This window comes from Rhinopithecus bieti, unplaced genomic scaffold (genome assembly GCF_001698545.2).
Source record: "Rhinopithecus bieti isolate Rb0 unplaced genomic scaffold, ASM169854v2 scaffold_34313, whole genome shotgun sequence".
NCBI classification, from domain to species: domain Eukaryota; kingdom Metazoa; phylum Chordata; class Mammalia; order Primates; family Cercopithecidae; genus Rhinopithecus; species Rhinopithecus bieti.
In genome coordinates this window covers 1,113,361-1,141,142 of record NW_016814509.1, presented here as the reverse complement: position 1 = coordinate 1,141,142, position 27,782 = coordinate 1,113,361, and the positions used below count along the sequence as shown (strand labels likewise).

At 42.3% G+C, this 27,782-nt stretch overlaps 1 long non-coding RNA gene across 1 annotated transcript; it reads left to right on the top strand.

Moving 5' to 3' along the window:
• Window positions 1-383: 383 nt before the first annotated feature.
• Window positions 384-6,524, top strand: LOC108514814 (uncharacterized). The gene is made up of 2 exons (XR_001881351.1): window positions 384-533; window positions 6,151-6,524. It is a non-coding gene; the product is annotated as an uncharacterized LOC108514814 (long non-coding RNA).
• The last annotated feature ends 21,258 nt before the right edge of the window (window positions 6,525-27,782 follow it).

Genomic DNA, 27,782 nt, shown 5'->3' with positions numbered 1-27,782 from the left:
TAACAGATGCAGCAGTTGCAAAAAAGCAACTGCTTTTAAAGGAGTTTCCTTTAGAAACTCCTGTTAATTTGGGGACCTAAAGGGAGCTGTTTCTAAGGCTGGAATTCTCAATAGAGAACATGATGAAACCATGGAGGCTGTCCAGGTCCTTGCTATGCTGTGGACACCTTTCAAGAGTTATAGAGTCCACCCTCTCCAAACAAAGTAAAACCCCATGACAAATGTCCTTCACGTTTAACATTTACTCAGTTCTCTTTTAAACAAAGAAATGGAGAGCGCTCTTTCGTGGCACTTTTATAGGCAGGGGGAAGAGTGGTCTCACAACCGAAGGGCACCAGCCACTGAGAAGTCCTAAGGCTATGTTTGAGTTCTGGCTCATCTTTTTTGCTAATTTGTTGTTGTGCCTATCACCCAACCTCTCTAAGCCAGTTTCATCGTCAGCGACAACAGCACACTGACATGCAGGGCCCGCTCAGGCGCTACCACAAGCTGCACATCCGTCCATTTGTTTAATTTTCACAGCAGCCCTGGAGGTAAGTTCTATTTTTATCCTCATCCTACGGATAAGGAAACTGAGGCCCAGGGAGCTTAAGGACACACCCAGGGTTACACAATCAATAGGTGGTGGAGCCAGGATTCAGAGCCAGGGAGGCTTGACCTTGACTCCACACTCCAGAGCCTGCTCTCAGCATGTCTGCCAGCAACACCCAGGTTGGCTGCACAGCAAGGAAAACAGCATGTAAGAAACGACCTTAAAACCTACCAAGACCGTAAAAACACAAGGTAGGTTTTTAATCATGTCACATGCAAATATATTCTCTGTAAAAATGTAATGAAGATTCAGGACACCTAAGCAGTGGTAACTCTGCTGATCCTGTGAAAACAGTTTCATATAACTTGCAAGTTACTTAGCTGCACAATGTGTGGTACTGAGTTTTAGGGGTAGACGGGATTCAGAGATCCTGTTTTCTGTCAGGGTGGTTGGGTGAGGCTCCCAGACCCAGAGCTGAAGTCTGAACCTTCATCCTTTCACTCCCAGCCCAATGATATGCCACTGTGTCATAGCCACATAGTGGTTACGAATGCATCTGGAACTCTACATTTTAATCTGCCAGGCATCCATCCATTCGCTCACATAATTCACGTGTGTGTAATAGTAACCTTCAGAAATGAATGTCACAATATTTTTCTCATTACAACATCTTCAGGCTTTAAGATGAAAAGGGTGAAGAAAGAAATCTTTTCTAAACCTTTTATTCCCGCTATTCGCTTTTTTATTCAAGGAAAAACAGAGGCTCTATTAAAGTTCTGCTTACGATGAAGTGTAACTGAAGTTCTATCCAATTCTTTCCTCTTCTCTGTAAACCTGTTCACATGCAACAGCCTCTCTGATGTTAACAGGCTGTGCCTCCTAAGTGCCTGTACATCATGGCTACAGGAGTCACCGGAAGGAACTTGCCTCGGTGGCAGTTTGGAGGCTTCCCGGGCTTTAATGATGAAAAATAATTTGGTCATTTAAGACAGAGGCCTGCTCTGTTGCCCAGGCTGGAGTACAGTGGTGTGATCATAGCTCACTGCAGCCTCAAACTCCTCGGCTCAAGTGATCCTCCTGCCCCAGCTTCTTGAGTAGCTGGTACTACAGGTGTGTGCCACCACATCTGGCTATTTCTTTTTTTTTTAAACAGAGAAGGGGTCTTGCTATGTTGCCCAGGCTGGTCTTGAACTCCTGGGTTTAAGCAATCCTCTCACCTCAGCCCCCCAAAGCACTGGTTCACAGGTTCACAGGTATGAATTACCACGCCTAGCCTAGCTATTTACTCTTAAAGGAAAAAAATAATGTTTTATTTAGTGTTTTGGCCTTTCATGCTATTTACACTAAAGTTTGGTCTTATTATTTTTGCTTAGAATCTTTTAATGGGTTTATGTCGTGTTGGGTCACATCAAAACACTTGAAAATGCCTCTTTCTAAAACAAAGACATTCATTGACAAAAAAAAGTTAAGCAAAAAAGGAGACCAGCCAGTTATTTAGTTCCATTTAAGAGAGCAAAGGCGACTGTATGCAAGATTCTGGAAAATCTATGTTCGTTAAATTTATAAGCCAGCACTTTTTTCCCAAAGACTTATTTGGTGTGAAAAGTTACTTCCTGTACTGTAATCATAAAATCAAATGTTATTTACTCCTGTCATAACCATTCACATACTTCCTGCCATAAAAATTTAAACCTGGCTAGAATATTAAATAAAACATGCAAAAAACTACAAGTTCAGGAAGTGACTGTATGTATTATATACATTAAGTTCATATTCCAATCTAAGAGCTGAATCGCCCCTACTTAGGAAAACCAGTATTATGTTTTATCGTCTGGGGTGACGGATCCCACAGTGGCCCATGCAATGAACTTTAAGGGTAAAAAGGGCTTTCCCTTTTGCACTAAGCTCAGTCCGTAGTTTTGTGGGGGCTGTCAGGACGCCTTGCAGGTCTGCTGTGTGTAGTGGGCTGAAATATACTGCACATGACCCAGGGTTAACATTGTAAAGATCCAAAGACTGACTTAGGGTAGATGTGCACACTTTAAATGCATGAGCATGTTTTTCTTTGATGCCTGCCTACTTCTAAAAGAAAACAAGCTTCTAAATGCTTAGGCTTCGGCATGTCGGGTGGGAAAATCAGAGCCAGTGTACACATCCAATGATAGAAGAAAGCGTGCGTGAACAGATTTGTTTACAAAACAGGGCCCAGCAAAGTCTGTCTCTCAGTGCCTCGGCAGGATCCATCCAACAAAACAAACACACAAACACACTGATCTAGGGAACTCGCTCTTCCTTCTGATGAAGGTGTAAGTTTGTGATTATAACTGGGCAATAAGTTACAGCATAATCACGTGACCCAGGCTTGAATTGGAGATATGCCAACAAATCCAGTTTAACACAAGTGCGCGCAGCACACACACACACACACACACACACACACACACACACAGTTATATGTAGTATAGTGGTTTCAGCTCTCCTTCTGTGGCATTAATCTCAAATCTGTATCTTTAATGGTAGCTACCTCTCCTACCTATATCTTTAACATATTTCTATCTGGATAGGGCAGACCCTTTAAGTTCATCATGAAGCAAAAAAACCAACACCATTCTATTGATTTTACTTTACTTAACCGTATAGCCATCCTACCAGGGTAGAAAGTTTGGCCTCTGGACTCCCTTCTTCACTGAGCCGAGCTGAACCATTCTGTCGCCAAGTCTAGTCAATACTTATTTTCAGTGTCTGCGGCCTCCATCCTCTCCCTCCCATTCCCGTTTCCAGTCACCCAGGGTGCACCTTTCTCTCTATTCTTGGACAAGTAAAACAGCCTTTGTAATTGGTTCGCTTGCCAATGAGCAACTGGGTGGTGAAGAAACAGCAGGCAGTAGGAAGGTTGGGTTCTAGGCTTAGCTATGCCAGAACCAAACTATCTGTTGCCAAGAAAGTACATCATATCCTTGGGCCTTAGTGTTCTCACCTATGCCATGAAAAAACTGCCTATCAAATGTTATTAGCTGATGCAGAGCATACAGAGTCACCAACTGCTCTTCTAAAATGTAGTAAAATTCATGTCGCGGCATTCCTCAAAATCTTTCTGTGACTTTGCAATGTCTAGAGGGTAAAACTTAAGCTCTCTAGCTTCTGGGTTTATATATAAAGAATTAAACAAAATATGTGTAAAAGTCTCATATAAAATGTAAGATACCACACAAAAGCAGTAACAGCCCTAATGAGGACAGGACTATTTTTTAAGCTCATGCACAGGGTACTACTCCGGGGTATGATACATATGGGTTCTAATCCTCATGACCATGATGCAAGGTTGGTTTTATTACTCTACATAAAAGATCAAGAATCCTAGGTTCTGTGAAAGCACACCCAAGGTTATAGAACTCAGTGAAGTGTCAGGGGTGGCTTCCAAATCTACATGTGATTGATTATCAAGCCCACTAAATCACACTGAGTACTTTAAATACAACATAGTATTTGGCAGGGGGTGGGAAGTCATTACTTGAGTAATCATTATCTGAATCCCTGTAGTTACCAAGTTGCATAAGGGAAGCAAAGGTCATCATCCTATAAATATACTGACAAATACAGTGATCGCTTATTATTAGTCCTCATTAACATCAGCATCTATTCTTGCTCACTTTCTTGGTTGAATAATGTCATAGAATAAAATGAAAATCCAATGCAGTTCACTTGTAAGGTGGAATTGTAGCTTTTCACACAGCTGATAAAAATGATACCAGCGAATTGCATGAGTCACATAGGGTCACTGACAAATAAGGATGAAAGACAGTTTCAACAGTTAACAACTGAGGAAGAGAAAGTCCACAGAGGTGATTACAGGAGAGTTAGACTCTTCAAGAGAATGGTTTATATAGCAAAAGATTAAGAGAGGCCTTCGGGAAAATGCGAATGCTTGTACAAAATCATCCTTTTATATGATTCTTTTAGAAGTCAACATTTAATTTTTCTTCTAAGAAATAACATGCTGTTGCATCATATCCCAAATTTCTATTATATAAAACTAAGCTTCAACTTTTGTTTTAGTTTTCTCAGGACTTAGTCCCAATATGATCTTAAAAAAAAAAAAAAGTGTTTGTTTTTAAATGTTTGATTCAGTTTTAAGTCAATCCTCTTAAAATAGTAGTAGTGGTCCTGTATCAGTTATCTTCAGATAACAAGTACCTTTTGAAATGGTAGTAATAGGAAAAAAAAAAGAAGAAAATGATTAACTGATATGCAAATAGTAGGCAACAAGAAAGAACTAATTCTTCAGCCCACGATGGAAAGTAATGTCCTAGTTTTTCTCTCATTTCAAGATCTCAGGCTCACCCAGACCAAAGCACCCAGCAAGAAGCCTTGCTCATCACCCCCATGCCCCATTCCCACCACTGTGTCAATGCCAGTGTGGATATGGCATTTGTATGGTATTAGGCCAGACCCTGGGCATGTCTGACTGTCGAGGCAAAACTAGACTGCAGCCCTGTAGACCCTCAGTCTAAATCCTAACTTTACGTAATTTACTCCATCCATTCTGTCTTTATCTAGACATCTGAAGATCTCCACCTTTTTTTTCAGAAGACAAGAGTCAGGGACCTGGAAGAATTCTGTCCTATAATAACCCGCTTTTCAAAGGCACCCCTGTATCACGATCCTTCCTGACATATACCAGTGTATATATCAAATGGTTTTGGTTCCTGCAAATATTCTTCCATCAAAGGTTCAGAGAAGGGCTATTTTGAGAAAGATTTAACGGGATTTGTAACATAAAACCTCAAATGCATATTGAGTTAACTAAGACAACTCTGGAACACAAAGTGTGGTTGTTATACCTTGCTTTTTCTGGTGACTATAATCAAATCCAAGAATCTAATAAAATAGTCCCTCATGCCAGAAAGAAACCCAAGAAGGTATGTCCTCAGAAAATTTAGTCTGAAGTTGGTCAATTCTAAGGCAGTCACTCTAAGTGATCACAACTTTATTCGTGAGCTTTTGGCCTTCCAGGATTGATGTTTGCTACAGAGATCTTGGTTTGCTCCTAAAGAGAGTTCTGCGACACTGTGAAATAGCTCCTTTTCTCTGAAAAGCACAAAGTGTTACTCTTCATTAAGAAAATAATAGAGTTGTGATCCATGCATTACACTTGTGAGTCTTTCTCATGTGTGTGCAAAACATACGCACATTCAGTAAAGCACCGTGGAGGATTCATATATTCACATACACAAGAGCTTTTCTGGAATTCAGAAATCTGAAATTGGGGAATGGCATGAGCCGAAGTGAGACGGGAAGGAAGAGGTGGCAGTTCAGCAGTTTTGAACTTCTGACTGTGATTCCAAATCCTTTTTTTAAAAAAGGATTTTGTAGCACTGACCCCAAAGGCAGCACAAAGACGTTGGTGAAGTGTGTATTAATCGAGGCCATTGAGGATGTTATTTTCTCCTTTAAGACTCTGACCAGAAGCTGAATATGCCAGCGGCAAATGCAGGCAGTGCTGCTGTTCCCTTCACAGTCCTCAGAGGCAGTGAAGCCTGTGCTTGAGACGCGCAGGGCGGAATGCTTGTTTTGGAGAGCATTCAGCAGATAGCATTTGGTTTCCTCCATTTAACCAGGTCACCCAGGCATGGAATGCACAGCTCTGCCAGACAGAAAGAGCTTTGGATGCCTGAGAAACAACAGCTTGTCCGGGCCACTGATGCGAAGAGAGGCCACGGTTTCCTTTTTCTCTGCTCTGAATGGCAGCCTTGACGTCACAACAGCTAGGAACCACTGGAGGGACAAATAACAAGGCGCAAGCCAGAAGCGCCCTGCTCTGTCACAGGGGCAGGGCCATTTTCATCCAGTTCTGATGTCTTCTGTGGTCGCTGCGAGTCGGCGGGAGCAGAGACAAATGACTGGAGCTTTAGGCCTTGCCCAGTGCTAATTCCCTTCACGGAACCTGGATAAACTATAGTTCCCGAATTAAACTTGTTTCTGACGAACTAGACTTCCCAGGGAATGGGTGTAGTGATTTTGCTGATGGTTCAGACATCGGCACTTTCCCTGAAGGGTTCAACTTCCTGTGTTTAAAAGCAGACCTTTTCTAACGGGCTGGCGCATAAGCATCCCGGGAAATACAAGAAGCTCATGAAAGCAGGCAGTCTTTGCAAGAGACCTGACTTATTTTCTAGGAGAAAAACATCCTTTAAGGGATTTTATAATTTAAGTTTAAGCAATTAAACATGTGCATTAGTACCCAACTGCAGGTGTTTGCACAAATGAGTGAAAAACGCTCAGAGGCTGCCAGGCTTAACTCACCATTATCTAAAATGAATTGTCTGTGTAAGTCATCAAAGCAGTTTGAAAAGCATGATCTTTCATGTTTCAACCTCACATCAAAATTATAAATTATATTTAGCTATGTGAGTGTCAGATCATTTGTTTCCATTATCAGTGTGATGTTGGGCAATTTGCAGACAGGATCTGAAAGCATCATCCACGACTTTCATGGAACAGAAAAGAGCTTTCTGTTGCCACAGATTTGCCCTAAGTTCAGTTCTCTGCCTTTGGAGCACTGACAGCTGTCACCAAACCCAAACCCCAGTCTGAACTCCTAGTGCTCAAGGTACTTTGGGAAAGTTAATTCTGGAAAACCATAGGCTGGAGGGGTTGTCTTTGAGGGGGGGGTGTGTGTGTGTGTATGCACATGTGTTGGCAGTGTGTGGACCAAGCACAACATATAGAGAGACAGTGTTCTCAGGACTTCTGTGCTCCTATTTGGAAAAGTTCAGAAGAAACAACAGCTCTGAGACACTCAGCCCCTTTTATCAGCTCTTTCTTCGCTTAATTGAATAAGCAGTTCCCCCCCAAAGCACTCTTTCCCTGAGGTCATGGTATCAGTCTTGTTTCATGAGAATAATCTGCTATGAAGATTTACTCACATTAAAAAACAAAAGAGGGTTAAAAATCTGATCCAAAATGTCACTTATGACACCTACAACAGAATCCACCCTTCTGCCTCCAGGCTGTCCTGACAACCCATGTCCTCAACAGGGATCTGCCGTCTGTTCTGGAATCTGGTCTTTGGACTCAAATGATCTTACCTGGGTAGCTAACGAAGTCTTGTGTCTTGTTCCTGCTGTTAAAAAATCCAAGTATGTTCAGGCATTAAACAATGGAGAAGATAAAGCGAAAATAATTTTTTAACTACATCTTTCTTTTTCAAGTGGTGGTTATGCTCAAGAGGTGAAATTTATTGTAGCCCTACCCCTGTTTTATAAGAGCTTTTGTAGTATAAGAACTATAATTAAGTTTCCTCTGAACTGTTTTATTAAACTTAAGTTTTCAAGAAGAGAATGATAAAATTTCTTAAACTATTATGTTTCCAAAGGAAGGACAATTTATTTTTATTGTTCTAGCATAAGGAAAGAGAATGACAGGGAAAGTGTTTTTCAACCTGTATCCTGATTAGAATTTTTTAATGTTCACATTCCTGATTATAAACTGCAGTAAACAATCAGTCATTCATTAACAAGCAACTATTGAAAAGGCGATATTTAAAAGAGAAAAAATAAAACATGTGATTAAAACTCTACACACGTCTTCACTTCAAGGCAAATGCAGTGGCCATCTGGGTATTTAGAAGGTGCCAAATATCATTGGGATCTAGATTTAATTCATGCTATAAAGAAAGCACTGTATTTAATTTGTTCACAAAAGACCTAGAACCTCGTGGAAATGATGGTGGTGAAGTAAACTTTTAAATTAAAATGAGGTCTTTATTTTACAATTTTTAAAATATGTGATCAATCACAAACATGAGCAAGCTTTCAATGCTCCAGTGTCCTACTCTGAATGAGAAAAGTTAGAAAGATCATTTTCAGCTTTCATAAAGTTTTGCTTTAATTTTCTCCTCTATTTGGAAATCTTTAAAAATTAGTCAGTTTAAAAGTCCTGGCTGCTTTTAGTCAGAAGGGCCTAAGAAGAGACAAGACGTGTTCCCAGGGTATCCAAAGACAGATCCGGAGAATTCAAAGCCTGGACATATTACCTGGACTGAAGGCATTCGTTGCTTGCTTTACTGGTGAGGACTGGGAAGACCTGACTTCCACAGTCGTCTTTCCAAGTGGCAAGAAACAGGACATGCATTGTGCCAGGCAGCTTCCAGCACCCATGCAGCACCCTTCCAGCACCTACGCAGCAGTATCCATGTTCTGAAGTGAAGCCTGAACTCGCCACCTCGCCACCGAGGGCTCCCCAGCAGGGCAGGGATGGGACCTTTCCTGGTATCACATGCTCGCTCGCCTCCCGAGTCCTGCATGAACAGCAGACTGGATCCCTGTTTTCAGTCTGAGAACACTCATGAGATTTTTCCAAGAATTTTCTTCAGGAACAGACGCTATTGTGAATACCACATAAACGAGCTCTCCCTTTTCCAATTCCTCTTTTGAAAATGGGAGAGAATCAGCATATCTTGCTCTAACTTAACTTGTAAAAAATAATATATATTTTTTAAAAGTTTCAGTTTATCACACTCAACCACAGTTATCTTTCAATCCTATAATGCACACATGAAAAACTAGTTTCTGCCACTTTTGCTTGTTAGGATCTATCCATCCTTTCTATGAAAAAACTCCATAATGCTAACCTCCCAGAGTGCCTCTATACTAGATAGCTTCACAAAACTACAACCTTTATACTTACAAAGCTACTTCTAATAGGTAACAACAGAAGCACTGTCATGAACCCTAGTTTCTGAATAGGTACACAGGATTAACACATGCCAGGCTTTAGTTAGACTCTCATGGTGTTTGTCCCTTTACGTCACAGCACATCATACCCTGCAGCTGCCTTTGTGTGCTTATTTGCTGCCAGATTCCTCTGCTAGTGTGTAAGTGCCATGAAGGCAGGATTCATGCCTATGCTCTTCTTGTGTAAAAACTGCTAATGCTGGGGCCGGGTGTAGGGGCTCACAACTGTAATCCCAGCACTTTGGGAGGCTGAAGTGGGCGGATCACCTGAGGCCAGGAGTTCGAGACCAGCCTGGCCAACATGGCGAAACCTGGTCTCTACTAAAAACACAAAAATTAGCCGGGTGTGGTGGCAGGTGCCTGTAATCCCAGCTACTCGGGAGGCTGAGGCAGGAGAATGGCTTGAACCCCGAGGTGGAGGTTGCAGTGAGCCGAGATTATGCTATTGCACTCCAGCCTGGGCGACAGAGCAAGATTCGGTCTCAAAAAAAAAAAAAAAAAAAGTAATAAAATTTAAAATAACTGCTACTGCTAGAAAGAGGGAGAGGAAGGAGAACGAAAGGAAGAAAAAAATAAGGTAGAAGGGAGAGGAAAGTGAGAGGAAGGTGCCAGCAAAAACAGAGGAAAAAGGAAGGGAGGAGGGAAAGAAAGGAAAGGCAGAAACAGCCACTGCACTGGTTGTAGTGAATAGGAGTGCCTCTGCAGCTTTATCTTTCATCCATACAGTTAAAGGTTCCTTGTAGCCATGAGTTCATCAAATCTCATAATAATCCTGAGTGACCTTTTAACATTAAACTAAAATGTTTACTTACGGCAGAGATTACGAATGAAATGACTAGTTTCTAGATCTTCCACGTTTTTATCTGTACATCACCCATGACAGCAGGTAGTTCTGTGACGGACCTCTCAGGTGATCTGTGTGTTCATACAGGTCTACGTTTCTGTAAGCCAACAGTTTAAGAATCGTGAAAGGCCAGGCGTAGCAGCTCATGCCTGTAAGCCTAGCACTTTGGGAGGCCAAGGCGGATGGATCGCTTGAGGCCAGGAGTTCGAGACCAGCCTGACCAACATGGCGAAAGCTGGTCTGTACAAAAAATACAAAAAGTGGCTGGGTGTAGTGACCCATGCCTGTGATCTCAGCTATTTGGAAGCCTGAAGCACGAGAATCACTTGAACCTGGGAGGTGGAGACTGCAGTGAGATCGTGCCACTGCACTGCAGCCTGGGTGACAGAGTAAGACCCTGTCTCAAAAAAAAAAAAAAAAAAAAAGTGATAAATGCCCAGCATTTCCTTCATTTTTATTCACTCAACATGTCTTATAACCACAAAGCCCAGATTTGAACTTTGGATATACTCATGGAAAGGAGAACCAGTTCTCAAGCAACTCTTCTCATTTTTACCACCCACATAAACATGTAGCTTCTGGTAAAACAATACTTCTCATTTTACAAGTTCATTAATCAATAATGAGCAGGCTCAGTGGGGGCACAGGACAACCTGAGCCTGACAGCGAGGAAGGCGGGTTTTGTCACTGAGGGAGGGTTCTCATGAAACTCTGGATCTCCCAGCTAGTCGGGCGGCACTAACAAGGGCTGCCCAGAGAGCATGCGAGGCCTCTCCAATCATGCCACAAACCCCACAATGTCAGGACGAGGGCACCGGTGTTGACAGAGGCCTTGGACTTCATCAGAGAGGTGACATCACGTTGCCTAGGTCTCCACTTCCCTGCTCTTTCCCCAGCAAAACCAATGCCTGAGGTGAAGCAAGCCGAACTGGCTTGCCGAAGCTCAGAGCGCAGGGCCGTCGGCATTGGGAGGCAGCCCTGGGTCCTAGAGGCCTCATGCACGGCCTGCCTTGCCGTCGAGAAAGTCCCAGACACAGACACAGGCTGCAGGAAACGGCACCACAGTCACTCGCTGCAGCGCAGAGGAAGTGTGAACAAAGAACCTTCTTTTTTTTTTTTTTGGAGATGGAGTCTCACTCTGTTGCCCAGGCTGGAGTATAGTGGCACCATCTCAGCTCACTGCAACCTCTATCTCCCAGGTTTAAGTGATTCTCCTGCCTCAGCCTCCCAAGTAGCTGGGATTACAGGCACCCACCACCACACCCAGCTTTTTGAGACAGAGTGTCGCTCTGTCGCCCAGGCTGAAGTGCAGTGGCGCGATCTCGGCTCACTGCAAGCTCCGCCTCCCGGGTTCACACCATTCTCCTGCCTCAGCTTCCCGAGTAGCTGGGACTACAGGCGCCCGCCACCACGCCTCGCTAATTTTTTGTATTTTTAGTAGAGAAGGGGTTTCACCGTGTTAGCCAGGATGGTCTCAATCTCCTGATCTTGTGATCTGCCAGCCTCAGCCTCCCAAGGTGCTGGGATTACAGACGTGAGTAATTTTTTTATTTTTAGTAGATGGAGTTTTGCCATGTTGGCCAGGCTGGTCTCAAACTCCTGACCTCAGGTGATCTGCCCGCCTTGGCCTCCCAAAGTGTTGGGATTATAGGCATGAGCCACTGCGCCTGGTCCAAAGAACTTTTCTAAGGGGAAGAAAAGTCCCAGCAGAGCATTCTAGTTTTGAACACTTACTGACAGCAAATTTAACCTGCTGAGTGCAGCCCTCATTTGGTCCATTTTTCTTGCCACAACTGCCTACTGCCCTTCTGTCAAGACAGACAGACATAAACTACTACCATCTGTGGCTGCCCTGGGAACTGTGAGAACTCATGGAAATAATGCATCCCCTTGTGACTTCATACCGTGCACCTCCTGTGACAACCCTCTTCTGATAATTACACTCACACCCAGTTCTCACCTGAACACACAGAATCCAGCCTTGGAAATGCAGCTTTCATCTTGCTGAAACCTTCCAGTTACATTTCTCCATCAATTTTTCAAATGGTATGATTAGCTGAGGGACTAAAATCTGCCTGGCGCTCTTCTGATGACAAAGGTAACCCATCCCTCCCCCATGTTCTCCATCCTCAAGTTGTTTCTAATTCAGATTTTCTTCTCCCACTTCCTGAATGCCTACATCTTCTTCCTGACTGACATGGCTTTAGGAAACAGCACATTCACAAACATCTGAAGCCAACTGCAAAGCACCTGTCACTCAGCGAGAAAAGCAGAGAGGTGCCAATTCAGATGGCTGAGCTAATTCCCCTGGGTCCTGACCTGTATCACCACAGTGTTGCATAAATGGAACCTTCTCCGTCACACCTCCTGATGGCAGTCAGCTGTGACCTGCTGAATCCAGGACATCATGCATTCCAGTTTCATTTCTGAGAACATTTCCAGGTCCGGCTGAAGCCTAGTGGCTCCAGCAGAGGTCTCAACCCCTTTGGGATGCTCAGTGGGAGACAGAATCAAGGGCCAATGATCCATGACCTAGTCCTAGTGCCCATGTCAGTTTGTCAAAGGCCCTCAGAGCAGGTCGCATTTTCCCTGGCGGGGGCTTGACTTCCTTGCTTTAAAAAGGATTCTTAAGTATTTACTGCAGTAAAATTAAGCACTTTCAAATTTCTGCCAGATCCCCTGGAGGTATATAGTTTATTAACACAGAACAAATGTGACACTTGAAAGGCAGGAGACTTGGTTTCTATTCTCTGGCCCACTACTGACTTACTGGGTGGCTTCAGGCAAATAACTGAAATCAAGCAGACACCATTTTCAACAAGCACGGAGTGGGCACTTGGCAGGTGAGCAGTGCCCTGTGAGGTCTGCGGCTGGGGTCGGTGGTGAAACTAGGTCAGCACACACAGCCCTTTGCTGGGTAGGGGCCCACTGCCTGGGGTAGGATTTTTGTAGCTGGGTTCATGGTGGACATGTTGCAATGTGACCCTAAAATGTTTGTACTCTTAAAGCTGAAGGAGTGGGAAGAAACCTGTCATTTAAAGAAGGACAGTATGGCCAGGTGTGGTGGCTCACACCTGGAATCTCAGCAACTTTGGGAGGCCAAGTTGGGAGGATCACTTGAGTCCAGGAGTTTGAGACTAGCCTGGGTAACACAGGGAGACCCCATCTCTACAAAACATTTAAAAATTAGCCAGGCATGGTGGAATGTGCGTGTAGTCCCAGTTAGGAAGTTGAAGCAGGAGGATCACTTGAGCCCAGGAGGTCAAGGCCACAGTGAGCTATTCTCATGCCACTGTACCCCAGCCTGGGTGACAGAGTGAGAAAAAAAAAAGGAAGGAAGGAAAGGAAGGAAGGAAAGAAGGAGACAAGGAAGGAAGGAGAGAAGGTAGGCAGGAAATCAGTATGACAGTATAGCACTGGAGCTAAGAACACAGCTTCTAGAAGCAGACTCTATGAGTTCAAATCCTGGGTCTACCATTTATAAGCTGTAGTTTCCTCTGTAAAATATGAATCTACACTACCCGCTTCTCACAGATTGTTATAAAGATGAGATGTGTCAATACAGATGAAGTAAGCACTCAGTGAATATGAGGTATTAAGCAGAACCCAACAAGGTACCATCATCAAATATAATAATTAAGTGTATAACATTTTTCAGTTTACAAAGCAAATTTGCATCTAGCATTTCATTTGGATCTCACAAAACTCCATGAGGGCTGGCAAGATACTTCCCCCCATTTTCTCTGAAGCTCATACTCTCCTCGTTTACTCCCTTACGAGTCACACCTCAGCAAAGTGATCAGGCAGATTTGGGAAAAAGCAAACAAACAAACAACACCAGGTAGACCTTTGAAGAAATTAAAAAAAAAAATGTTAACACAAAAATCTCAGCTGATGGGCTAAGTAGCCCATCATTCTAAGAACAGTTGGGAAAACAATGCTTTAGATGCCATCTCCACGCTATTAGTTCCGTCTCAGACCTCTCTCCTGAATAATAGCATCCGCCTGCCTGTCATCACTTCCAACGGATTTCTAATAAGAGATCTTAGACTCAACATGTCTGAAAAGAGAGCTCCTTGTTTCCCACCCCCCTTCAATAAACATGATAGTGGATAAATTATGATATATTTACATACTAGAATATTCTGGCAATATGAAGGAACTGTAGCTATACCTGAAAACATGGGTGAATTTTGCAAATATAATATGGAGAAAAAACTCAAGTTCCAAAAAGACTGTGCATAGTCCGATAGTATTTTTGTATGTCTTTAGCAACACACATTTACTCATTACACTGTGATAAAAATATATGTTTGTTGCTGGGCGCGGTGGCTCAAGCCTGTAATCCCAGCACTTTGGGAGGCTGAGACGGGCGGATCACGAGGTCAGGAGATCGAGACCATTCTGGCTAACCCGGTGAAACCCCGTCTCTACTGAAAAAAACAAAAAACTAGCCGGGCGAGGTGGCAGGCGACTGTAGTCCCAGCTACTCGGGAGGCTGAGGCAGGAGAATGGCGTAAACCTGGGAGGCGGAGCTTGCAGTGAGCTGAGATACGGCCACTGCACTCCAGCCTGGGCGACAGAGCAAGACTCCGTCTCAAAACACACAAAAATATATATATATGTTTGTTTAAAAATCAGGAGAATTATGAACACAAATTTCAGAATAGTGGGAGAGCAGGAAAATGCTAGGAATAAGATACTTAGAGAGATCTCCAAGTATTTGTAATGAGCCAATTCTTAAGTTGGATGGTGGTTCACTGCAGCACCTTTAAAACTGTGCTTTAGAGTTTACTTGTATGTTACATACCATCTTTTGTATATGTCAAATAATTATAAATTAAAAGACAGAAATGCCATCCACAAAAATGAACTGTGCTGGAAGTAATTCATATTTCAAAACAACTAAGCAATGAAGGAAAGTAACTCTTGCTAAAAATATGAGGAAGTTAATTTATGCTAATAAAGTTGGTTATGGAGTATAATTACTTGAGCAAGGATGACTAAAATGTGCCTACACGATGTGTATCAAATGCCAAGGGGGAAATGACCAGGGTATTTACAGATCAGAACAAATTTATTTATGAAGAATTTTTTTTTTTTTCTATTTTGCAGACTTTCTTTTTTAAAAGCAAAATAAATTGAGGTGACTTGTTCAGGGTTAGTTAACTGTTTGGCAGGTGGATGATCTGTGGCCATCCACGATGAGATCACCTCCCTGCCCTGCTGGCCCCCAGTCTCTAGAGGTCAGGGCTTCTGAGGCCCAGAAGCTCAGAGCCACACCTGTTGAAGGCCAGTGATGTCAGAATTACTCTTCCTTCCTCCAGCAGCATCGACAGCAGTTTATCGTACGCAGTTTCTAGAACTCAGATGTTCTAGAAGGAAGCAAACATATTCTGAAACCATAGACAATGACTATGCTCTCAGAATATGTCTGCTTCCTTCCTGAACACCTAAGTTGCAATTCTTAAAATCAACATAGTGTAAGACTGTTTTAGGAGGAAGTGATCGAACTCAAAGCAACACTAGGCATGATGTGCCTTGTTTATCTGTTTGAACAGGAATAAAACAAAAAGAGGCCTATGTATTTCTCATATTTTTATATAAGAGCTGGAGCTATTTGAATGGCTAAGGAGGAGAAGATAGTTTGATTTAGATTTGGCACAGGTTTAGGGGAAGAAACGTCTTTGTAGCTGGTCCTAAATATTATGGTAACTTGGACTGAGTCAGTCTCCAAGGGAGAAGTTGCCACATGTTATAACAGAAGCCACTGGGCTTGGCAAGAAAAGAAATGAAAAAAGTACAATGAAAGCAACCCCACTTCTCCATCGTGGCAGGGATGAGCGAGGCAGGATGACTGCATGTAACCGTCTTCCCTTCCTTTGCCTGACCAAATCCAGCACTGCCCTTCCAAACCAGTCTTCATCACATTCCAAAGAATACAAAATACTCAAGTCAATTGTAATTTCCAATGAATTCTTCAGGAGAAATTTTTCTTCCTCCTTACTAAAAAAAGAATAAAAAATTCAGAATAGATTCAAAATGAGGGGTGGCAGCAAAAATTCTGACTCTCGGAAGGTTGAGAGGGTGCCTTTTTCAAATGTATTTATTTTATAGTTCTAAGAAGGTAAGACTACCTTCTGTTTTGATTCATGCTCCACCATTCTCCTCTTAAATTTAAAAAAAAATTACATCCTTGCCTATGTCTGTCTTGCTATTTTGACTGGTCATTCCCAAACATAAACTGCCCTAGTTTGAAGCTTCTCAAAGCCAAGCAAAGGTGACAGTCCAGTACAAAGAAGGCCGCTAGTGAGTTTTTGCTGAGTGAATCTACATTGTTCCGTGGCCTTAGTCTGGATATAGATTCTAAAGCTTCTTACACTGACAAAAACGGAGTTTCTAACTCAGGTAATTTTCGGTGAAAGAAAATTATAAAAGAAGGCATAAACCTTGGCTCACAAAATAAATATGCACTCAGACCCATGTACTTCATGAAACATACAAGCCCAGAGCTAGACCATGCCATCTGTTTCATGAGACAAAAAAGTAAATTCACATGATTTACTTTAGCTCTGCCAGAAATCATCAGCATCTACTTGCACATCTAAAGACAAGAAGACAAGGCAGATGGAGGCTGAACACCGAATACTGCCTAATTTTGATGTGTATTTTTTGGTCAAACCTCTTATAATTTACTATTTCCAAGAGGAAAAATAAGCTTATATAATGGCAGTGAATCATTGGTTTCCAGTTATGGGAAGCAAAAGAAATTAACCTCAAGGAGAAAAAAATGCTACAAATATAAATAATCTAGTTTCAGTTTACAAAGCATGTACTGCCTTTTCTTTCTTTTTTTAAAGAAGATATGTTTACGAAATAGGTGACAGACTAAGGTAGGTGTGTGTGAAGAGAGGCAGTGAGAGAGAGGGGATCCTGAAATTCTTCTCAGTAGAGGAAAAAGATAATTTTTGGGATGTTTTAAAAAATATATAACTTGATGAATTTTTTATAGCATGAGTATTACTTAGGTGCTGTCCTAGACCAGTGTGGTGTACAGGCTATAAAAGATTGGTCCTGAATCCTAATGGCAGGGATGAGTATAAGATTATCAAGACTTCTTTGTGAGAAGGAGAGCTACTGACAAAGCCATGTATTACATGACTCCAGTCTGGGCTGAGAGGCCTGTCTTAAAGCATAGCTAGAGGGCAGACGCGGTGGCTCATGCCTGTAATCTCAGCACTTTGGAAGGCTGAGGCGGGCAGATCACTTGAGGTTAGGAGTTCGAGACCAGCCAACATGGTGAAACCCCATCTCTACTAAAAATACAAAGATTAGCCAGGTGTGGTAGCGTGCGCCTGTAGTCCTAGCTACTCAGGAGGCTGAGGCAGGAGAATGGCTTGAACTGGGGAGGCAGAGGCTGCAGTGAGCCAAGACTGTGCCATTTGCACTCCAGCCTGGGTGACAGTGAGACTCCATCTCAACAACAACAACAAAAAGCACAGATAGATACAATGTCCTGGAATCACTAAAATGGATAAATTATGATATCCATAAAGTGGATAAGTTATGATATACATTCACACACTAGATATACTCATTATGATATGCTCATATCCATCGTGAGGGCTAAACCCACATGAGTCCATAACGCACTCACAGGTCTGTGCTCTTTGGCCCTGGCCCTGTAGTCAGCGATCACAGAGAACACAATGGTTCTGTTAGTCGCTCCGTATACAGTCATGTGCAGCATAACATTTCAGTCAATGTTGTACCACATCCATGATGGTGGGCCAGTAAGATTACGTGGAGATGAAAATTCCTATTGCCTAGTGACACTGTAGCCATTGTAACACACTGCACGGCTTTGCTTTTTCTATGTTTATGTATGTTTAGATATATAAGCACTTAGCACTGTGTTACAATGTATTCAGTACAGTTGTAGTGTAGGCTGTACAGGTTTGTGGCCTAGGAGCAGCAGGGCCATATTATATTGTCTAGGGATGTCGTAGGCTACACCGTCTAGGTTTATGGATGTACACTCTGTGATGTTCACATAATGACAAAACTGCCTATCCACATTGTTCAGCGATACATGACTGTATATGCATTAAGCACCTATTATGTGTCAGGTAGTGTACTTGGCAGGTGCGAAGTATGGTGGAGAATCAATAAAGTCCCTCATGGAGTTCATAGTCTACGGGGAAGAATGGTGAGCTCCAGTATAGATACCCAGTATAGACACAGCCAAGTGACCAAGAGCACTGGCTTGGAGTCATTCAGATGAGGTTTAATCCTTGGTTCTGCTACTTGCTTTGGAAATGTGACTTAACTCCTTAATCAGCTTACTTTATATGTAAAATGGGATGGTAATGCCAGCCTTCAGGGCTGTTGAGAAGATTCCATGAGACAATGTTTATAAAGCACTTAAAACAGCATCTAGCACACAACAGACCTAAAAAATGGGAGTTATGATGACTGTTCTCTCAAAGAACCAAGGGACACACACAAAGAGGTTTGCTATCTTCTCCCCTAGAACACACCCCAAAATGCTGAATCAGGAGCCAACTCATATCACCACTTTATCACACTCCTGTATAACCCTGGGCAAATCAGATGCCCACCAGTGTCACTAGGCTAGACAGCAAAGTCTAGTTGCTAAAAATATACTCCAGCAGGAGGTCTACAATGTTGCTGTAATGGGAATGTTTTCTGTTTTTCAAAGCGCTAATAAGCATTATTGGAGGGCCTCTTGAAAAATAACTTGTAAGCATTTTCTCTTTCAATACAAGCCCTACCAAGAGTGCACTACCATCATAACTATTCTGGACAATGGTTCCAAAGGGAGAGATGAAAAGCTGTGCCCAGGGCATTAAGCTGAGAAGCGGTGGAGTGGTCAACAGCACAACCTCTGCAGACAGGCTGCCCGAGTCTTCAGTCCTGCTCTGTCACTCAGGACTTATTGCTTAAAATCTGTAAAATGGGACACTATTATTCCCTATCTCATTAGGTAGTTATAAGGATTAAAATCATTAACACCTGTAGGGCAACTAAAACAGTGCCTGATATACAGAGAACATTCCATAAACATTACCAATAATTACGCACGGCAAACTCAGTAACTTTATTACCTTGCTAATAAAAACATGAGGGCCAAATAGCAAGAAAGCACCTGAACTACACCAGAGGTTTGAAACCTGAGTGTTCTCCTTGGCTCTCCCATCAACCAGAAGGTGGGTACATCATGACTGTGGGTACATCACACCCCTTCTGTACTTCACTATTCTCATCTATACAAAAAGCAGTATACACATACACCAAGAACACCTAGAGAAGCCTGATGCAGCTTTCTGCTAATATCAACGGGAGTCGAACAGTTTAAATTTCTTTATCTTCCTATCTGCATTAGTCAGGGTTCTCCAGAGAAACAGAACCAACAGGGGGAGAGGGAGAGGGAAACGGAGATTGAGAGAGAGATTGAGATTGAGAGAGAGAGTGGTGGGGGTAGGGGTAGATACTGATATTTACCTTAAGGAACTAACTCATGCAATTACAGGGACTGACAAATCCACAGTCTTCAGGGCATGCCAGTGACCAAGGGAAGAGTTGATGTTGCATTTTTTTTTTTTTTTTTTTTTTTAGACAGAGTCTCAGTCTGTTGCCCAGGCTAGAGTACAGTTGCACCATCTCAGCTCACTGCAACCTCTGCCTCCTGGGTTCAAGTGATTCTCATGCCGCAGCCTCCCAAGTAGCTGGGACTACAGGCGCTTGCCACCATGCCCAGCTAATTTTTGTGTTTTTAATAGAGATGGGTTTTTGCCATGTTGGCCAGGCTGGTCTTGAACTCCTGATCTCAAGTGATCCACCTATCTCAGCCTCCAAAAGTGCTGGGATTACAAGTGTGAGCCACCGTGCCAGGCTGATGTTGTAGTCTTGAGTCTGAAGGAAGTCTGGAGACAGAGTTCCTTCTTTAGGGACTTCAGTCTTTTTCTCTTAAGGCCTTCAACTGATGATATATGAAGCCTACATACATTGCAAAGGATAATCTGCTTCACTCAGTCTACTGATATAAATGTTAAACCTCATTCTAAAAAAAAATACCTGCACAGTGACATCTAGCCTGGTGCTTGACCAAGTATCTGGGTATTGTGGCCTTGTCAAACTGATACATACAATTAGCCATTACACCATCCTTTCAGAAGAGGTGATGCCCACACCGAAGGAAAAAACCTCTAGACTCCACAGCCATTTAACCTTCTGTTGGAGACCATGATTAAGGCAAGGAATTCAGATGAGGCTACTCTTTTCTTCACAGGTGAATTCCAAGCCTCTCACAGCTTCCAAGGCATTTCTTATTCTGGTTCCTGCTCACCTCTCTAGCCTAATCTCCTTGCTGTTCCCTCCATTCCAGCCACATGTGGTTTTTGATTTAAAGACACTGTGTTCCTCTCTTGCTCTGCCTGAGTACGCGCTACTTCTGTGGCCTGGGATGTGCCGTTTTCCCACTTTTTATCTGGGTCCTCATCATTTGAGTATCATGTTGAGAACCACATCTGCCTCTAGAGAGCTTCCCTGACCTGACAAAGTTACGCCAGTAAGTTCCTATGGCCAATCTGCACACCTCCTGCCTTACACTCAAGCCACGCCATCAGGGCTCCCTCCCAGCCTGGCAGCTCCATGAAGGACGCACTTCTCTTGTTGACCACAGCATTCATGCTGCCAAGCTGGTCTATGAAGACACAACAAATAACTGCTAAATAAATAAATGAGGATGCAGATGGTTTTTAAGCCTCGACCTTCAATCCTCCCGATGTCCTCGAGATTCGGCTCCATGTCTCCAGCCACTTGATGGACACCTAAAGGTGGGAATCTCACCAGCACCTACGCTGAATATGCCAGAGTGGACAGAGACTGTCCTCACTCTCACGTCTGCTGTCTTCCAAGCCTAGTACAGTAGAAAGAACACAGGCTTGGGGGTCAGGGAGGCCTGTACCGAAGTCCCTGTTCTAGATCCTGTTAACCGTACAATTTTAGACCAGTTGCTAACTTTCTCTGAGCCTTAGTTTTCTCGTCTCTGATATAAGGATGAAAATATGAACCCACAAGATTAGGAGAAGATTAAATGAGATAATAGCTATGTAATGCCTGGCAGATGGCATAGAAATAATGAATGGCACCTGAGTTCAAAGCTCTGGGGGCATTTTGCTTCCCATCAGCCAACCCCTATTACCTAGGCAGTTCCTAAATCCCATCTCATAAATTCATTTTCTCCATCTAGTGGCCTGCCCTCACCCAGACCCTCCCCACCTCCTTTCTGGACCACTACAGCAGCTCTAAAAGGCTTCCCAGCTCTGGCTATTTCACAGTCCAGAGGCACCCACATGCTGATCCCCAACAAGGCCTCTCTTCAGGACGGGGACTCTTGCCACTCAAATTCTTCCATTGCTCCCCAGTAACTTAAGTTTAAATCATTTAGTTACATGCCATTCAAGGCTCTCTGGGTTCTGGCCTCCAAGGACCTTTGCTACCTGATCTTCTCCTTAGTCATTTACACATACCATTGCCCAGCAACTACAAATCGATTCCTGCCCACTCTGTACCTGGCATTGCCCTTCCCTACCTATGCGTTTGCTCATGTTTCCTTCAACGAGGATACTCCAAGTCCTCAAGTCCAACATTACCTTTCTTTCAATGTCTGGCTCAAAGGCTCTTTATCCATGAAGCATTTCTTGAGCATCCCAGCCACAGATAAACACACAACCTTTCTTTTCTATGAACTTGTGGTGTGTTTATCTCTCTACCTTTTATACATTTCTCTTTCTCTCTGCATCTATTCTTTGTTTTTCTTTCTGCTAAGGCATCTTGTTATAGCATCTCTGCATTTATTCTAATTTTATCTGTGCACAGAACCTTGCGAACCTTAGCTTCAAGCTCTTTGAGGGTAGCATTGTATGCCAGCCTCCACTGTCATACTTACGAGAAGCACCCAGTAGATGGTGGCTCTGTATCTACCTACAGAGTGCCACTGAGGAGCACAGGGCTTCATGTCTGTAGCCCATCAGCTGAGCCTTGGCATCAGTTCCTAGAACAGTGGCTGGCATAGAGCAACACCCATAAATCATTGTTAAATGAAATTATCCACAAGGGAGTCACCTAGTGTCTACAGGATAGAAATTTTTTCCCTGTAGAATATAACATGAAAGGGGATGTGTAGAAGCCTTCTCTCTCCCCATACTTCCCTATGCAAGAAAGCTCCAAGTTAACTGTCTCCCACAAGCTATACAGCTACTCTCAGCAATAAACACGACATATAATGCTTCGGTGCATTCAGTGTGTCAAAAATATTCAATTTTAAAATGTCAGAAAGAATCATTTTTCAAAAACAGTCTACTTTGGAGAAGAGAGTTATTCAAACAATACCCAAAACCTTTTTGGACCTCACATTTTGAAGAAGTCCAACTTCCGTTGGTTAAAAAAAAAGTCTATTATATAATGAAAGCCTTACAACTGACTGAGAATTATAGAATTTCAGAAATAAATCCCAGTCTGTTCATCCTTAAAATAGGAAGCTATTTTTCAGGGCTTTCATGTCCAAAATTCTATTACGTAAGCCGCTTCATAAATCATGTACACAACAATTCTCATTTTCCATTAAGTCTCTATTTTGAAATTTAATTAATTCACTCATCCATTTTTTTCAGAGATGGGATCTTGTTCTGTCACTCAGGCTACAGTGCAGTGGTGTGATCATAGCTCACTGCAGCCTTCAACTCCAGGGCTCAAGTGATCCTCCTGCCTCAGCCTCCCAAGTAGCTAGGACCATGTGTGGCTTATTTTTTTATTTTTATTTTTGTAGAGATGGGGAGCTCTCTATGTTGCCCAGCCTGGTCTTGAACTCTTGGCCTCAAGTGATCCTCCCACCTCAGCCTCCTAAAGTGCTGGGATCACAGGTATGAGCCACTGTGCCCTGTCTTTTTATTTTGACCCCCTCTGGGCTCTTAACAACACACGTGCACCTCTGTTACAGGACATCAGTCTACAGTGCTACCTCTTTTTACAGTCGTTTATGTCACTAACCTGTGTCCTTCTGAAATGCCAGACCCACGTTCACTTTTGAATCTACAGTACCTTCTAATGAAATGTAGTAGCTGGCTCCGCACATGTTTATAACATGAAACAATGACTTCAATCAGTGGTTTGATCACCTACCATATTCACAAGACCTAACTACTGGCTTCCCCCTACCCTCAAAGGACAGAGATTTCCCACCGCTGTGGATAGTCAAAATAAGAAAGTTCTTAAGTGCTTCATTTAATGTGTTTATTTAGTCCCCTTGAAATAAATACTGATGGGTAAAACCAAATTAATTTAAATCACATGCTAAAAAGGATAGCCAGTCAAGTTCCTAGCTGAGTATCTAAAATTAGTCCACACACACACACCAAAACAAAACATGGAAAAGCCAAAAGCCCTGCCTGTTCAGCCCTGTGCACCCTTCGCTGACTAGGAAGTGACCCACTTTTCAGGTGTCATCCAGTCATACATTCAGCGTCTTCAGAAGCCCACACATGTTCATCTCAAGACACAACAACATAAACACGTCTATGTTTCCAAGAAAGCTCGTTGCAAGTTGGTGACAAATTTGGGGGGGAAAGAAAGCTCTAAATAAAATTACAGACATGACTTTCACATTTGAGCTCTCCAAATATATTGTTACGGGTTTAAGAAATACCACACTTCTGTGTCACAAAGAGAGTTCTAAAAACCAGTATGTTTTGAGAAGTCCATACCTGCTACTTGGGAACTAAATAAGGTTTGTAACAGCTGAATCTCTTTAGAAGACTGTTAACACCTTGCTTAAGTATATAAAAATTGAAAATCAACATAACTGAAGATTTGAGAATTTTTCAGTTATAATACAGTTCTTATGAAAGATGGAGAATATTTCATATTCTTTTATATATTTATAAAAGCAGCAGATATTTCTTCTATTTAGAGAGGTGGAAACTGAGGCAAGAAAATGCAGTCATTTTGTTGGAGGACTATTCTACATTTCCAAAGCAATTAAGACATGACCCCAAACTAACTAAATTCTCCTGCAACGTATTCTTACAAGAAAAAGGCTAAAAGGCTTATTGCTTAACAAAAGCTAAACAGTGTGAATTATTTCAATAACTGGTCCAAAAAGCTGCAGCACGCCACTGAGTAGCTTGGACATCTGTTGCCATGCTTGTTCACGCTTTCCCCTGAGATGACATAGATGTATCATCATTAACAGGTGTCCCTGATTTTGGTTCAGAATACTATTCCTGCACGTCCCCACGTCTCCTGTACACAGCCACGTGCTGCCATCTTCTGATTATGCCCAGTGGAGTGTAAACATTTTTGGGAAAAGCAAAATCAATAAAAGTAAAACTCCCCACTTTTCCTGCCAGTAGTGCCCTTGGTAACAAACAGGGCAGAGACACCAACACAGAGATTACAATACTCTCAGACATAATTCAAGCAGAACTTTAAATGGATCAGTGCATGTTATAAACTTTCTTTTTTTGCAAGTGCCAAGCATGCTTATGTTACTATTCATTCTGAGACAGACAGATCATCAATGACCTTCCGGGTCAGTGACTAGGGAGAAAGCTGACTATAAAAAAAGAGTGGGAGAAAAATAAAGGGGGGGTTGCTTCCTTCTACCCTAGACCCCCTACTGCCTTGAATGAAAGAAGACAGATGGCAGCCACCTTTCCCTTTAATTAGGAGGGGCAGCTTAGAAGGGACAGTCCTGCTCACTTGGCACTATCTTTAACAAGACTGTTTCGATGGTAATACTCTGCTCATTCGCCCTTCTTTCAAACTGTTCTGAATTTTTCATTTACAAACTGAATTTCTGTAAATTTAATGGTGAAACAATTACAGCTCTAACCACAACACTATACATAAAGGAGACACTTAAAGATGTTTGCTGAATTAATAATTCACAGATATTCCTATAAAGAAGCTGGAATGTTTCAAATGAAATACAGCTACCTCCAGTCCTATCAGCACCACTTTGAGATAAAATATGAATTCCCAGGACACAGAAGCTCTACCTTAAATTCACAATATTCCATACTAGACAGAGAAGTAAGACCCCTAGTTTCTGCTTTCCAGTTCCACACTCCAGTCGTGCTCCCATCTTTTACCTTCAAGGTATTGCTGTTCAAGTTGACAAAACAACAAACAAAAAAATAAAAAAAGAATTCTACAGTAAAAATCAGTCCTAAATGTAGAAGGGAAGATCATTTAATAACAAATCACAAACCACTCTCCATCTCTATTTACTCTGATTTTCAAAAACCACAGAACTTTGTATTACAAGTTAATCAATCCACATCACATCCCTGGAGAGAGGATCAGCATAAAATACAAACAAAATGGGAAACAGGAGCCACGTGTCAGAATTAGGCTAGTGTCACAGGATCTTCTATGGCGGTGACGAAGCCGCTTCATTATTTTCTAGAGGCAATTAAGCACATTTTCCATAAATCTACATGGCACAAAACTTTCTAACATGAAAGAAAAGTTTAGGTGCTGTTGACGGGGTTAGGTCTCTATACATTGTATCTCATTTTATATTAAATTTGTTTTTATCAACATCATTAAATAATTGATATTCTTGCAGCTCTTTTCCATTTCCTGATGCGTTTTTAAATTGCAGCCTCTTGTCTATGACAGCTTCCCACCTAGTTTCTGCACAATTCCTGCACAAGGACCCTCTGCCTTAACACCAGTCCTGGCGAAACCCACTCTGCCTGCTTCCAGATGGAAATCAGGGTGGCGAACTGGGGCTGCTTTGCTGGAGGTACTCCTGGTCACACCATGCAAAACGCCTTGTCTGTGTCATAGTCATTTACCTAACGGCAAAGTTCTTGGACCATTTAGAAACAAAACAAAACAAGACAAAACACTTTTTGTTTTCTCCTTGATAATAAATTTCAATCTCTTCCTATCTCTGAACAGCAAACCAGCACACTAGATATGGAAAGAGGGAAAAGATGAAAGCAGCAATCAGTTATTGAATAAACTATATCCTACTTCCCAATGAAGGGGAAAAAACTTGACATTTGCCAGATATTGAGTGTCTAATAATGTTAGCAAGAAAAAACACGCAGGAGAGACTGACTAACAAAGAAACAAGCAGAACTTACTTTGTTTCCCAGCCCAGTAAGCAGGACGGGAATGAGATGACGGCAATTCCTTCCTCAAGGTCCTTGCTTTCACTTTAAAAGCTGTGTGAGTGCTTACATCCAGGTTTGCCGTGGAACTCCAAATGTCTGTGCTTCTAAAGATGCCCCAAGTTCCCAGTTCATCTCAGACACTGAAGACACACTTGTGAGGATCGGGAAGCCCCGCGGTAGCCCCAGTCGACCTCTGGGTGCCACGTGGCACCTCCACTGTTGTGACTACACACACAAGCCTGGGACGCCCACTTGTTAGCTCAGGAACCAGGCGGCCAGCAGATATCTGCTCAGATGAACGTCCAGAGACTCAATCCTCTGGCATTCTCAGGTTCAAGGTTGGAAAACGCATTAAGACAAGAGCCACACAGTCAGCAGAATCTGCGCCATTAGCTTTCTCGTACTTAAACGTCTGTCTAAATAAGAGTCAAAGGCACAAAACGAGAAGGAATATCTTACTAGGCATTGTGACTTGCACTTGCCGTGTTTTGAAAGTACTGGGTCCTGTCTTGCTCTCTAAAACTGCATTTAAGAATCCCTACATCAGAAGTTATTTTCATTTCTTCTGTGAAAAACAGAAAATCAATAAAAGACTGGAAAACATATGAAATATAATTCTGCTTAAAACATAACCGTTATTTAATCTCAACGGGCCAATTTTTTTAATCCAAAGAAGGAAAAAAAAAAACACATGTATAAATTTAAAGTTTGTTTTGAAAAATTACTTCATCCATGTACTGTCCAGCTCATAAAAACAAACCTTCTTCCAGCGAAACGGGACACTTTGACCTTGTTTACTGCAGTGTTTTGAAACCGCTGTCTCGTAACTCCTGACATCACCAGTGGTGCATTAGCACCTGGACTGCTGCTGGCTGCACACGCTGCTACCCCAACTCTCTTGAATCACCCGTGGCTGAACAAATACTCACAGAACAGTAAGGATAGTGGCATTAGCATTAAAACTACAAAACTCACGAGACGTTTCAGAAGTGTCACATCTCTTGGTTCACTTATACAAGGAAACAAAAAGCACTGTATATCTGATACTTTTTAAGTCCCAGCATCCAGACCTAGCACAGACAATTCTTTCTTCTGACCCTCTCCCTGCCCAAGAAACGGGATTCCTTTCTCACCAACCGCCATATTGGCAAGAATTTCTGCCACAGAGTTTTACTATTAATAATAGAAGCTCCAACCTACTTTCCACCAATAAAAAGTTCCCACAAATCTTCCTAGGGGAGAGTTTATTTAAGTATATTTTAGAGTTTCAAAGAGCACTGCGTTCTTAAGTTTCACAAAGTCAAATTTATTTCTTTTATGGAACATGCTTTTGGTGTTGTGCCTGCCTCTTGCGTTTTTAAAGAAACAATTTTCTCCTGTAAGCCTGACACATTTCCCCTTCTGCATTCCCCAGTTCTTTTTCTAAATACACCAAAATCAAAGCAAAGGATAGCTGCAAA